The following is a 15,294-nucleotide window of genomic DNA, read 5'->3' on the forward strand; positions in this document are numbered from 1 at the left end:
TAAAGTAGGGTTTTCACTGTATTTTCAATGCATAAACGCGCTTCTGAAACGTAAACAGCGTATCTCAATTTTTCGATCGTAAAATATATCCATTGATGTTTGTTTTGATTCCCTCCGACTTGAGTACGTGATTGAGTGCTACATGAAACGAATTTTTCGCAAATAATATGAAATATTATATTTTATATATCATCCACGGCCTTGTAGGAAATTATACATTCGTTATTAGTTTATGAATCTATCAGGATTTTTTCAACAATCTAATTCCGGAATTCTACGACGAAAATACCAAAGAAACTATCTGACCCTCCTACTTAAACTATCTGGAGACACAAATTAACACACGTGAGTTTAATAGACTACTTTTTTTTTTATATTTGGGAATTTTTGTTCATTTTTTACATAGACAAAGTCACTCCGTGCAAATGCATCTGAAAAAAACATGTTTAAATAATTATTCTGTAAAATTGTATTGTGTTATTGATGGTCGTATGCGTTGGCGTAGACGGGAAATCATTGAATATAAAATGACATCTTTACACTCGATTATCTGTTGCAAGCATAAAGAAATTAAAAGTTTTTTTGAACAAAGTATAAATCTGTGAGTCAACACAAAAAATAAAGCCACTTGAGATCTACCCAAGCTTCTTTCCCTAATCGTCAGAATATTTTGTTTTTTTTTTAAAAGTAGATAGTGTTTTAGTATTAATCAGTCTGGATAAAGATGGGTTAGCTTTGAAACCGGTAGACATTATAATTAAGTTATAATAAAATATTTATAGTGATTTTAAAACAATGTTACATTTTATGTACAAATAAATATAAATATAGGTGGCGCAAAATTCTCTATCGGAAAATATAATAATGTTTGCAAATGACGTGGTACATCAATAATATTTGATATTTGTGAATTAGGCAGCTGCAGTACACAAACAGATTTAGAGTGGAATTTTTGAAAACTTTTTTACAAATGAAAAAAATATTGAGTAATTAAAATCTTTATTTCGACCTATACATTTTTTTCTGTTAAGTGAAAAAGATGATATCCGTCAAGTGGCTGCTGCCGATGATTTATCACCACATTTTATCCGTTTTATCAGTTTGTTTGTATACTGCAGCTGTCTAGTTCACAAATTTCAAATATGATTTGCGTACGACGGCATTTGTAAAAATTAAAATATCTTCTAAAAGGGTGATAAATGCTACTTTTCCAACCATTCACTAAATATACAATTTCATTTATATTATTTTTTGACGTCACATCAAAGATGAAGAAGTATATGGAAATCTGGGCATTTACGGGGCTGACGACCATCATAGGCTGGTTTAAGTGATCACTTTACACACGTGTAACATTCACCAATTCTACCCATTATTGACAACCACACTACTATCTCATCTTTGATGAGATGTCAAAAAATAATATGAAAATAACTCCTGTAATTGGAGATAATCCAGATTTTGTGAACAAGTATTTGGACACACTCAAAATGTTGTGAATTTCGTTTATATTTCCCTTACTCCTTTTCAATGAAAATTGTACCAATTGTCCTGTGATTTAAAAAAAATATTTGCTAGAAATACCCGATAAATGTTTCGTTCTTCATATTTTAATATTCAATTTCCAAATAATAGTGATGTAGCGCAAAAATATTCGAAAAATAACTTCTACGTTTATTGCCATTATCTTAAAATAAACGGAACTCATTATGATATCCCATTTAAGTACATACAAAAATCTTTTTATTTTATACTATGAGTAATACAATTTTAGTCGTTCATAATACTGGTAACATTGACTACAAGCGATTGAATTAGTTTTTCCCGGAAAAATGGGTGATGCCGTTTTTTTTCGACAATACCGCGTAAATTTTCCGACAAAAAGACAGAAGGTAGGCGTCGGATGTTAAGTAGGCACTTGCCATAATCATTCGCGAAATCGGTAAATATTCTGCCCGTGCGGTGGCAACACCGGTGGACTTTTGACAGAGATTTAAATTTGGAATGTGTCAGCCGTGAATGTTGTGACACTTGGACATTCTTACGACAGAAAATAGTAACTGGAATTTTTTGCAAAAAAATGATAATTTACATGATACACTTGTTTTTTATTTATATGTTTTTTAAAAAACTATATTGACACCTCGTTGCAAATAGTTAATAATTCTAGTGAATAGTATTTAGGTTATTATTTCATTCAAAATTAATACATTAATATTATATCGCTTTTCATATTTCCAATTTTTAAGAGCACACAATATTCAGAAATTTATTTTCCTGATTTGACTACTTCTTCCTTAATTTATAATTCATCACTCAAATTATGAATTACAATATTTTCTCATATATATATATATATATATTTTTTTTTTCTTTATGTACATTACAATTCTCATCATACATATAGTATGAGACATTCCACACACATACATACACATAATACATATATATACACAGTAGCGTGCACAGAAAATTAATTAGGTTCTATTTAATAAGTGTGGGTAGGTACTGGCTGCATTTTTATTTTACGCGGGTGAGTTAGGATAGGCACTGCTTTTCTGCCTATATGGAATGCACACCCCTGCATATACATATATACATACACATACATACATACATACATGTATACACATACATACATACATACATATGTTTAATATATATTACATATACACATATGTATGAATTTTTCCAAGCCGAGGGCACATCCCGACCGACTTAGTACGCGATTACGAGGTTTTGGTCGGAATGCGTCAGGCTGACCGCCACGCCACGCATTTTGGCGCTTCAGAAATAATCGAGGGATACATGCTTATTATATGTATATTGTTACGTGTATTTATATTCACACATGACCGAAATAAATGCCAGCGATACCCAGTGGCGATGACTCAATGTTGTGAAAAACTGTTGTTCTCGTTAGCGTGGCTTTGGAAGCTCGCGAAATCGTCAATATGTAATAATAAAATCAGCTGTATTCGGTTGATGCGTTTTGCTCGGCTGCCGTATGCGCCGCGGGGCGATTCCATCTTTAGTTACGCCAAACGACAATTAGCTCCTTTTCGACGTAGTACTACGTCTTGCCCAACTGCCAAACATCTTGTCGAATTGCTTGATTATCTTAAATTGTCGTATTTATTGTAACTGCAGACAGTTGGTAGAATTCCATATTGAATTGTTGGGTAATATATTCAAAATTAAACATGGTTTATTTGATTGAATTCTACATTTATTTATGTTTATGTTAATACGTGACGCGTTTCCTTTTTTTAAGACATTATCAAACACTGACCCGCTGGTCAGTGTTTGATAATGTCTTAAAAAGATGAAACGCGTCACGTATTAACATATCGTAGTCATACAGGAGAAAGTGACCAAGTGCATTTTTTTACAAAATGTGATTATTGACTATTTGATATCTTAATAGCTTAATATTGCACTGAAAAAATCACAAAACGATTTGATCTTGGAAGTACAATATATTGACTTGTTAAAAATGACTACCTGCATTGATGTTTATTATCTTGCCAAGCAAAAGTGACTTAAATGGCCCTCCTGAACATTTTACGTTTTGTTAGTTGGTCACTTTCTTCTGTACGACTACGATATACTTAATAAATGTAGAATTCAATCCAATAAACCTTGTTTAATTTTGGATATATTACCCAAATTTAGCCTCTACATTTACAGGCTTGTCTGCAGGTAGGATAGTAGGATAGGGAAGGTTAATATGAAAAAACAAATCAGAAACACCCAGACCAATTTAAAATAAATATTTCTTGAATTTATTTTGTATTTGGCGGGAATCGAACTCGCGACGCCAGTTTCGCTTACAACCATTCATCATTTATGTTTCATGCTTTTGTTTTGTTAATTAATTAGGGCAGGCAGTAGAGGAAGGTAGTATGGTAAGCTGGGTATACTACTTAGTAAAGTAGGCAGTAGAGTAAGGTAAGCTGGTGCAATTGTGACGCACTCGCTCACAAACGAAGTCACATCCTTGGAGGACCTCTACTGGACTCCGAGAAGGTGAAGCTCCTACCGCCAAGACAGGTCGTGAGTTACATGACTCATGTAGGTCTTGGCAGTGAGCTGTAAAACACAGGGAAGACACAATAGACCTGACATGGTCGCGGTGACATAAGGGATGCGAGATCCCTTTACCCCCAATGAAAAAAAAAGGTAAGCTGGTACTACGTAGTAAGGTAGGGTAGGTACTGGTGGCGTTTTTATATGTCACGCAGCTACATGAGTTAGGATAGGCACGAAAGCAGAATAAGGCATGGCGACTTCAACGGTGACCAAATTTTGTGCCATTCGTAGGTGCATTTATTTATATGATGCTTGAAGAACGTAGATATTGTGCTTTGTGATCCAACGAGCGAGAACAACTGTCGTAGATTCCCGTGGGCCACATTGACGTCAGAACGCGACGGAAATAACGCCATTCGGCTGCGACGCTCGTCCGTAACGTGGACAGAATTAGATTATTCCAAATTCGGATGTAGTTAGCGGAGAAATGAGGAAAGTCTAACTAACCGTCATGCCGCCTACCGCAGGGGCAGGCAGAGAATCCAGAACGCCACACGAGAAGGGCAGTTTTAATGCCTCTTTACAAGGGAAAAGGGTCTAGGGTGGAATGTGGAAACTATCGGACAATCAGTCTATTGAGTGCTGTTGGTAAGATGAATGGTCGAATCCTTATTGAAAGAGTGAGAACCTTAACATAGGACAATGTGTGGGATGTCCAGAGTGGATTTATGAATGTGAGTTTGTTACTTAAATTTTTTAAATGCTTTGTGAAAATTACCTGAAAATATTTATATTTTAAATTTACGTAGTAATATTTACCGAAAGCCAGCGATATATCGCTCACTCCTTTCAAGAAAGTCATAAATCAAAATACTTGATTTTTCAGGAGAATGTTTTTAAAGTTTAAAAATATAATACAATGTATTAAAAATAAATTTCAAGCCACTGATTGAGCTTTTTACTGTGCAACAGATCTTTTTAGGTAAAACCTGAAGGTTTTTTCTCCATTTGAAAAAAAATTAGTATATTTAAAAAATAATTAAACTATTCCTTTTCTTCAAAATGCAAAAACAACGCTTTCTGCCCTGTAGCGGGTAAATAATAAGTTAAAAATATCCCTCTTTTACTGGGATATAGTACATTTTCTGGGCATTCTGAAAACATGCACAACTGAAATTCGACGATTTTTTATTAATGACGTTCTTGAAAGGAGTGAGCGATATGTATTTTATATTCACGTACTACTTTTTAATGAAAACCGGTCATGAATCTCCTAGTTTTAAACTGCTGCTTCGCTATTTGCCCGATTGTTGTAAGTCTTTGAATGTGTTCATCAAATTACTGAAAGATGAATTATCCGGATTCCGCAATTCTATGAATACGTTACGCAGACAGAACTGTGATAAACATAAACTCAATGTTTTGTGCATGATTTATGTGATCTCCATCAAGCTTGCTATTTTTGCTGGAGAAGAGAATTCCTTGATGATTTGCGCAATTTCTCGGAATGAAAACAGAACGTAAAAATCCTATTAAACACGCACTGTCACAATCCTATTAAAACGGCGGGTAAGTACACAATATTTTGTGTTGATCAAATATTTGCTAAGAATATAAGTCTAATAATATAAGTCTAAGAATATAAGTCTAATACTATAAGTCCAATGAAGAAAAGTAAGGGATACCTGCAAACTTACTAACTTAAACTCGCCGGTGAAATCGGCAATCAGAAACAGTGGATATATTGTATATCACGATGTGTGATTATTGTCTAATAAGTTAATATGAAAAATCACAAGACAATCGGTAGCATTCTTTTTAAAATATGTAGAGAAATAAGGGATATATGAAGGCTTAAACTTTAGATATTTGAATAAAACGAAAAACGTGCGCTCGCATACGTCATCAAATATCCGTCATCGAACGTTTTATAACGTCATATGGTTTATTGTCTATGGTTTATGGAGCTGTTATAGTAGTAGTGTGGATTGTTTGTTTACCACTACACTACTATTTGTGTTATAGAAATATGAGGGAAGTGGCGGGGTGGGAGGGTTGACCATAGACATCAACAAATAGAGCCGTAAATAATTTAGCAATGTTACCAATATTAAATTAACTCTATCGTTTTTGTGACGTCATTAATTGCCAACTTTCGAAAATAACGTTTTTTTGAAGGCGAATTTTCCAAAAGAAAATGATGAATGAAAATATTAATTATATCGGCTGTTATAAACACAAAACGAGTCTAATACAATCCTTTATAGGTTGTGTATGTTAAATTAGATATTCCTCCCGTCTGACAAAGATCCATTGAATTGGGATTCGGATGGCATTGAATACGATGATTTTTTTTACAAAATTGTCCCGAATGAAAGTAGTCTAATAAAGAAGCATTTTTTCCTTTTATTTTAACTTCATGAAAAAAAAAAAAGTTCACTGGCGGGGTTATTGCTGAGAAGCAATCTTGTGATAATGACCAATATAACTAGTGATATTGGTCAAAAAGTTTGATATCTTATAAAGATAGCTGTTTGCAACTAGATAGTAGATAGTGCTTGAGTATAAAGTATAAATGAGAAAGAAACTCCTATTACTCGTGCTACTACTGCTACATCGTACAGTTTCTCCTCAAGAGTGGGCAGGAAGGATGGAACACCACATTCGTCTGACTTGACATACACCCATAGTTTTCTCGAAATCCATGCATCTAGTCATAGGCTTTTAAGATCAGATTCTAGGTTCATATTGATTTAGTCGGGCAAAGTCTTCCTAAGCCATCCTCGGTCTGTTCTCGTTCTGTTCCCATTCACATTTCGCATATTTACTCACTTAATTATTCTTTCGTCATCTGTTCACTCCACATGTCCAAACCACCTCAAAGTACTTTTATTTACCTTTTCAACTATCCCTAACTCAGCTCTACGTTCATTTCTGATATCTCTTATTTTTTACGTGTCTAAGTCAGTTGAAATTTTATACATAGTACTTACTGTTTTAATTATTTTTCCTCAAACATTTGATTCGCTTTTTGGATTCGATTATTCAAAGTCAATTACGTCAATCAGTGCAATAATTTGTTTGCGTATTTGTTATTTCTCCCTCTTGATATATTTTACAAATTGACATAAAAAACTTGAACAGAATACTATTTATTTTAAAGATAAATATTTGTGTTTTTATTTTTTTCATAAATACTTCAATTTCACACTATTTCTATGAGCTTAAGCGGCTCATTATTTAAAATAGATATCAAATGATGGTAGAGTGGGTTCGAACCGAGAAACTCTGACTCAAGAGCCCGCGACACTAACCACGGAATCACAACCCGACATCATATTAACTATGAAAAGGCTTAGAAAACATATAAACTAAGAATGGTGAATGTTACTCGAGTATAAAGCGATCATTTGAACCAGTCTATGACAGTTCGTATGTCCTGTAAATACCCAAACCTCCATATTCTTATTTATCCATTTTGAGATATCAATAAATAAATTACTCCCATGTGTATAAACCCGGAGTTGTGAACACTGATTTGGACACACTAAAAATATTGTCTTATTTAAAAATCAGGCATGATGTATTTTTCTAAATTTATTGAAATTCTACTTGTCTCCGAAAGTAACATTTCCATACTCAAATATTTTTTCAAACAACTGTTGTTGGCAAACCCACGATTGACGATATAACATCGTCGTTATACGTCCGAAGGGATAAGCGGCACTAAAAATAATATGTAGGTATAATTAGGAAAATGTTAAGCGATTTTCCTGGTTCGCCCACTACCAATAGCAGCTTGTTGGCAGGTCTCTTTGCTGATCAAAAAACGCTAATTAGGATACACGTACATGCTGACTTTACCTTATGAATGAAATTATATAACTATGACGTGTTAAGGAAATGTCTCGAGTATTTCAGCCATCAACAAGGATATATACACACACACACACATATATAAATATATATATTTATATATATATATATATATATATATATATATATATATATATATATATATATATATATATATATATATATATATATAATATATATATATATATATATATATATATATTTATATATATATATATATATATATATATATATATATATATATAAATATATATATATATATATATATATATATATATATATAAATATATATATATATATGTATATATATATATATATATATATATATATATATATATATATATATATATATATATATATATATATATATATATATATAAATATATATATATATATATATATATATATATATATATATATAAATATATATATATATATATATATATATATATATATTCGTTCTTCTTTCTTTTTTTATTAATCTTTCCATCACAGCGTCACATTGTATACAAATTTAATTATACAAACTCATCGTATCAACAAAAAACATCAACTAAAAGTTGTTTTTCTTACCTCAGACTTTAATAGCATGAAAACATATCAAACCACAAGTTAATATAAAATGTGTGCTTTTATCACTTAATAGTTTTTATTTATTTTAATGATCTTTTTATTTAAGAGAAATTTCTTTATTTATATGCCATTGATAATGAAAAAAAAAATTAGAAACATATTTGAAAAAAAATTGTTTACCGTTTCTTAGCTACAATAAAAAACTTGTTGCAACTCGGGTTTATTTTGTTATTAAATGTGTTTGATTTATATATAAAAATCTATATTCTTATAATTCAAATTATCAGTTTTTTTAAATTTTATGAAAATTTACAACGTTCCTCGGTTTATTGTGTAATTTGTACTCACTGTTGTGAAGTGTATATGATGGATATTTGAAGAGTATTTGCCCAAAACTTGCTCTTATAATCAAGAAAAAACATTTATCTGAACATAAAAATGTAATGTAGAATGTATGAAATACTCAGTTACACCAAGTCGAATTATTTGTTTTATTTTTTATCGAGTCGCAGTTTGCCAACGATATATTTTTGGCCATGGAAATTGTTTCTTTAAAACAATATTTACGCCAATCTAATTACTTTTACTTGTTCAATTTAGTTTTATTTTCGATGCAAATCTCATTGTTAATGTTCGGCGTTAGCTTGCTGGTACATACATTTTAATTAGTGTAAACATCCTGTGTGCTTGTGTGTGTAAAGCATGGGTGGCCAACTTATTCAGCAGCCGGGCCAGATTTTAGAAATTAGATTTCTTACCGGTCCTTAATACAATTTTTTTTATTATTCAAAGCAAACATGAAATATATATATTTAAATATATATATATATATATATATATATATATATATATATATATATATATATATATATATATATATATATATATTTATATATATATTTATATATATATATATATATATATATATATATATACACATATATATATATATATATATATATATATATATATATATATATATATATATATATATATATATATATATATATATATATATATATATATATATATATATATATATATATATATATATATATATATATATATATATATATATATATATATATATATATATATATATATATATATATATATATATATATATATATATATATATATATATATATATATATATATATATATATATATATATATATATATATATATATATATATATATATATATATATATATATATATATATATATATATATATATATATATATATATATATATATATATATATATATATATATATATATATATATATATATATATATATATATATATGTATATATATATGTATTTTTTTTTAAAAGAAGAATTTTGATCAAACATTAGATTAGAGTTAGGCAATTTAAAAAATAAAAAAATAAATAATAATATAATAATAATAATAAAACCCTTATCCGCACCCCAATGGTGCATAGGGCACTGTGTCATATAAACACAGTGTTATCTTGATCGTTTACACATGAAGGAAAGGTGATAAGCCCTCCGCTTCAGGTACCAGTTCATGGTTATATTGAATAAATATTACAGTGAAAAAATCACTTATATTTATTTTACCCCCCTTGGGAATCGAACCCGGGACCTCCAGAACGGTAGCCGAGCGTGCTGACCATTACACTACGGAGGCGGACAAAAAATAAATAAACAAACTAAAATTATTTTTAGTGAGACAATGTTGAAAATGATTGATGTTGATGTTGCTATACGCTGTTTTCCGAATGCTCATCAGTGATTCTTGTTCTCATTTGAGATTTAAAATGCTATATTCGACTAAAAAGCTGTTCACACATGTAACTGCTACCTGTTTCCGTGGGTAATCATTGATGAAGCATGTTTGTAAAATGCCGGATATTTTTCCTTGTCCGAAAAATTAAAAAAAAAAATGTTTCCAAAACTCTTCCAAACCAGCTTAATTGAATTTCTCTTTTGACTATTCATAACAACATATTTGACTTGCTTGTTTTCTTATCAATGTGTATTTAAAAGTCGATCGCAAAATGTTGTACCGAATATACCATGGAAGAAATAGAATAAAAGATACTTCCATAGCGATATATTAGGAGTTTCGAAATTTTTAATAAACCAAGCCTTGTATATAACCAGACTTCCATATTCTTTATCATCTACGTTGATATCGCTCACTCCTTTCAATAACGTCATAAATCAAAAAACTTGATTTTTCAGGAGAACGTTTTTAAAGTTTAAAAATATAATACAATGTATTAAAAATAAATATCAAGCTACTTATTGAACTTTTTACTGTGCAACAGTTCTTTTTAGGTAAAACCTGAAGGTTTTTTCTCCATTTGAAAAATATTAAGTATATTTAAAAAAAATAATTAAACAATACCTCTTCTTCAAAATGCAAAAACAACACGTTTTGCCCTGTAGCGGGTAAATATTAAATTAAGAATATGCTTCTTTTGCTGGGATAGTGTAAATTTTTTGGGCATTCCGAAAACATGCACAACTGAAAACTTACAATTTTTGATTTATGACGTTCTTCAATGGAGTGAAGGATATAGGATATGATTCGAACTACGGAATGCGAACTACTTTTTGTGGTTTTATGTACACTTGAAACGATTGAAACGTTCGAAAATGTTTGAAACGCTCCGCGGGCCACAAGCAGATACCCGGTGGGCCGCATGCGGCCCGCGGACCGCGGGTTGGCCACCCTTGATGTAAAGCTTCCGAGTGCTTTCGGATCCTTACGAGTGTTTACGTTTACAAATTGCATGCGTATGAGATCACTTTATAAATTAGATCCCAATTTATTGGTTACGGAATTGATAAAGCTTAATTTAAAAGCATGTTTGGTGCTTTTTTCAACAAACCCCGGGAATTGCGAAAAACGTTTGGAAATGATTTTTTTGCTTTTAAGCATTTTTTTTTAACTTTTACTAAATTAAAGAACTTGCAATAGTGCATCAGAAAATGTCAATAATATTAATAAAACATTTATCTTGTTATTATAATTGCTTCAAATGAAACTGATACGATAAATTAAAATGTCAATCGAATTTGTTATTTCTTTTCGAAACAAAGTTTACATACTTTTGCGGTCATTCATCTTTAATGTATTTTAAGTATAGTGTGATTTAAAGTAATATATGTATAGTGCGATATAGGTTCACGATTTAAAGTATATTGTACAAAACTAAACGGAAGTTCATTTCCACCCAAAGCGCGTTGATATGTTTTTGTAAAATAGAGGTGTGACGAAGTTAGTTGCCTTTTCAGTTATCTAATAGGGATGGTATTTGTTACTTTTCCTCAGTTTATATTTCTTCCCAGTTTCAAGTTTTCATGCCAAATTGTCAAATATATTATGAGCTAGAAATACGCAATACGCAACCAAATTTGGGCGATTAGCTTTAAATAGCATCAATTTCTATGAAATATGTTATTATTTAATTCAATCGTATTTGTCTATAACTAAGTCACATTTGAAAATGACAAAAAAATCATTTAATTTTTTTTCACTCAACAAAATATCTGCGTTAAATTTAAATCATATTATACGCAAACTTTAACAAAAACGAGAAAAAAATATGACGATTGCAAGTATTGAAAAAAGTGTTACATTTTTTATTATCTTTATTTTTAGCCTTGTTTCTAACGATTATAATTTTTTTTTGACATCTCATCAAAGTAAAGAAGAATATGGAAGTCTGGCATTTACGGGGCTGACGACCGTGTAACATTCACCAATTCTACCCATTACTGACAACCACACTACTCAAATTCTTGGAAGTTCTATTTATATGAACCAATTTAGAAACCTCGAATCACTAGAACTTCACTAGAGACATCTATTGGTGAGATGAAAAGAAGCTTTTTATAGAGCAGAAACTCATTTATAAGTGTGTGAGGTCCGAATCCTGGATTATAATCACACACATGAGAAACACCAGAAAATATCATTTTCATTTTTATCATGTAATATGAAAAATTCTCTTATAATTGGAGATCAACCAGATTTGTGAACAAGTATTTAGACACACTCAAAATGCTTTTTCTAAATATTCAATGAGTTCAGTTTTAGTATTTTTATGTCGCCTTTTGCTGGAATGACACATTACTATTCAATTTTAAACTTAAAATTTTTGATACTTTCCGCGAAGTCAAAGTATTCCATCTTTATGCACGCATGATTGCAGTTCATAGCAATATTTAGGCTAACCTAAATTCCAACACGTGTTCACGTATTTCGCATCCCATGTCCAGATCAATAAAGCTCTCCGCGCGAAGATAAATACACAAATTAAAAGCGTTTCCCTAACATCAAATGGTTACAACTTATAACTTATTTAACACATCGCTCACTCCTTTCAAGAACGTCATAAATCAAAAATCGTCCATTTTCAGTTGAGCATATTTTCGGAATGCCCAGAAAATGCACTATATCCCACCAAAAGAGCCATATTTTTAACTTAATATTTACCCGCTACAGGGCAGAAAGTGTTGTTTTTGCATTTTGAAGAAAAGGTATTGTTTAATTATTTTTTTGAAAATACTAAATGTTTTTCAAATGGAGAAAAAACCTTCAGATTTTACCTAAAAAGATCTGTTGCGTAGTAAAAAGTTCAATAAGTGGCTTGATATTTATTTTTAAAACATTGTATTATATTTTTAAACTTTAAAAACGTTCTCCTGAAAAATCAAGTTTTTTGATGTATGACGTTCTTGAAAGGAGTGAGCGATATGTCTAATTGGATTTTATTACTTGTATATCCATATGTGTTTTTTTTAATAACATTTTGAGTGCGTCCAAATACTTGTTCACAAATCTGGATTATCTCCAATTAAGAGTTTTTTTTTTACATTATACATATTTCGACATCTCAACATATCAATAATAAATTGAAAATCATGTTGAAAAGTATATGAATTTAATCCAGGATTCGGACCTCACATACAAATGGAATTAGTCTCTGCACCTAATTAATAAATTTTTCGACATCTCAACATACATGAAGAAGAATATGGAAGTCTGGGCATTTACAGGGCTTACGACCGTCATAGGCTGATAAGTCACCTTTTGATGGCCGTAAGCCCTGTAAATGCCCAGACGTCCATATTCGTCTTCATCTATGTTGAGATGTCAATAGATGTATAAAATGACTCCTACGCGGAGATAATTCAGATTTGTGAATCAGTATTTGGACACACTTAAAATTTTGTACCTTCATAGATTTCAGGGTGTCTGGTATTCCACCCTTTGACGATAGTAATCCCTATAAATGCCCAGACGTCCATATTCGTCTTCATCTATGTTGAGATGTCAACAGATGTATAAAATAACTCCTTAGCGGATATAATCCAGATTTGTGAACAAGTATTTGGATTCACTCAAAATGTTGTACCTACTTAGATTTCAGGGTGTCTGGTAAACCACCCTTTGAAGATCGTAATCCCTGTATATTCCCAGACGTCCATATTCTTCTTCATCTATGTTGAGATGTCAACAGATGTATAAAATGACTCCTACGCGGAGATAATTCAGATTTGTGAACAAGTGTTTTTTCACACTCAAAATGTTGTACCTACTTAGATTTCAGGGTGTCTGGTGAACTGCTCTTGACGATCGTAATCCCTGTAAATGCCTAGACGTCCATATTCTTCTAGAGATGTATAGAATAACTCCTACAAAAAAAACTCCTGTAATCGGAGATATCCAGATTTGTGAATCAGAATTTGACACACTCAAAATGTTGTACCTACTTAGATTTCAGGGTTACACAACATTTGGAAATGGTCGCAAATTGGCTCGGGAATGACTCATTCGTCACGTTCCGTTTTGTTGCCGCGCATTCTGGACTGCCGCGGGAATCTGATACTTGCGTCCGGATGTGTAAGGGCCGTATTGGCGCCGCGATGTGCTGTGCCCTGACCCTGGCACAAATATCTTTTCACTGGACCAATTACCTTCGCACATTGTGCCCGTCAGCGACAAACAATTAAAAAGGTGTCTCAACTTAATAAAAAACATCTACCATTCTTCCTTTTCACTTAGTATATGAATAAATTAGTAAATAAAATCTCAAGTTTTGAAAGGTAATTTAATTTACTACATTTTGAGTGTGCCGAGAAAAACTTGGCACGATCAAGTGTGCCAAATTCTTGAAAGTGGTCAGGTTAGGAGTCGAAACAATCGGCGGGTATGTATGAGGAGATGCACGAACGTGAAAGAGGCGAAGAATGTTTGCAATGACAGAGTGGTGTGGCGTTCTATTCTCTCTGCCTACCCCTGCGGGGAAGCGACCTGATGGTTAGTTTTTTAGTTACTTAGTTCAAATAATTCTCTTTTAAAAAAATCTGTCTTTGCAAACAATCTTGTTATGGCGAATATTGTTTGCAAAGACAGATAGGTGTGGCGTTCTATTCTCTCTGCCTAACCCTTCGGGATGCAGCGTGACGGTAGCTTAAATAGTTAGTTCATAAACTATTCATGAAATGTGGGAGCTTTTGCTAATCTAACAAGTACTAAGCGCTTTTCCAAGTTTCGAAATATATTTATAGTGCGGTCGTCTGCGTGGGTGCATGTCGATAGCAGCTATTACAGTTCACACATAATTCTATTAATACGGGCTTAGGATTGTAAGATGACAGAATCATTTCGGTATTATCATGTAACCGCATTATTAGACTTATAAACATAATGCAGGGTGGATATCCGAGCTGTATTTAAAAGTTATTAGCTGTACCATGCCACGCGTTTCTGTAGCTCAGTCTAGTAATATATATATATATATATATATATATATATATATATATA

The 15,294-nt window shown here is 31.4% G+C and overlaps 1 protein-coding gene across 1 annotated transcript in view; it reads left to right on the plus strand.

Annotated features, from left to right (window-relative positions):
* The window catches only part of LOC148310332 (rho guanine nucleotide exchange factor 17), a 137,455-nt gene that overhangs the window by 49,132 nt on the left and 73,029 nt on the right, over positions 1 to 15,294 (plus strand). The window lies entirely within an intron of this gene.

This window comes from Brachycentrus maculatus, unplaced genomic scaffold (genome assembly GCF_059751285.1).
Source record: "Brachycentrus maculatus isolate JH-2025_06_01 unplaced genomic scaffold, ASM5975128v1 h1tg000099l, whole genome shotgun sequence".
NCBI lineage: Eukaryota > Metazoa > Arthropoda > Insecta > Trichoptera > Brachycentridae > Brachycentrus > Brachycentrus maculatus.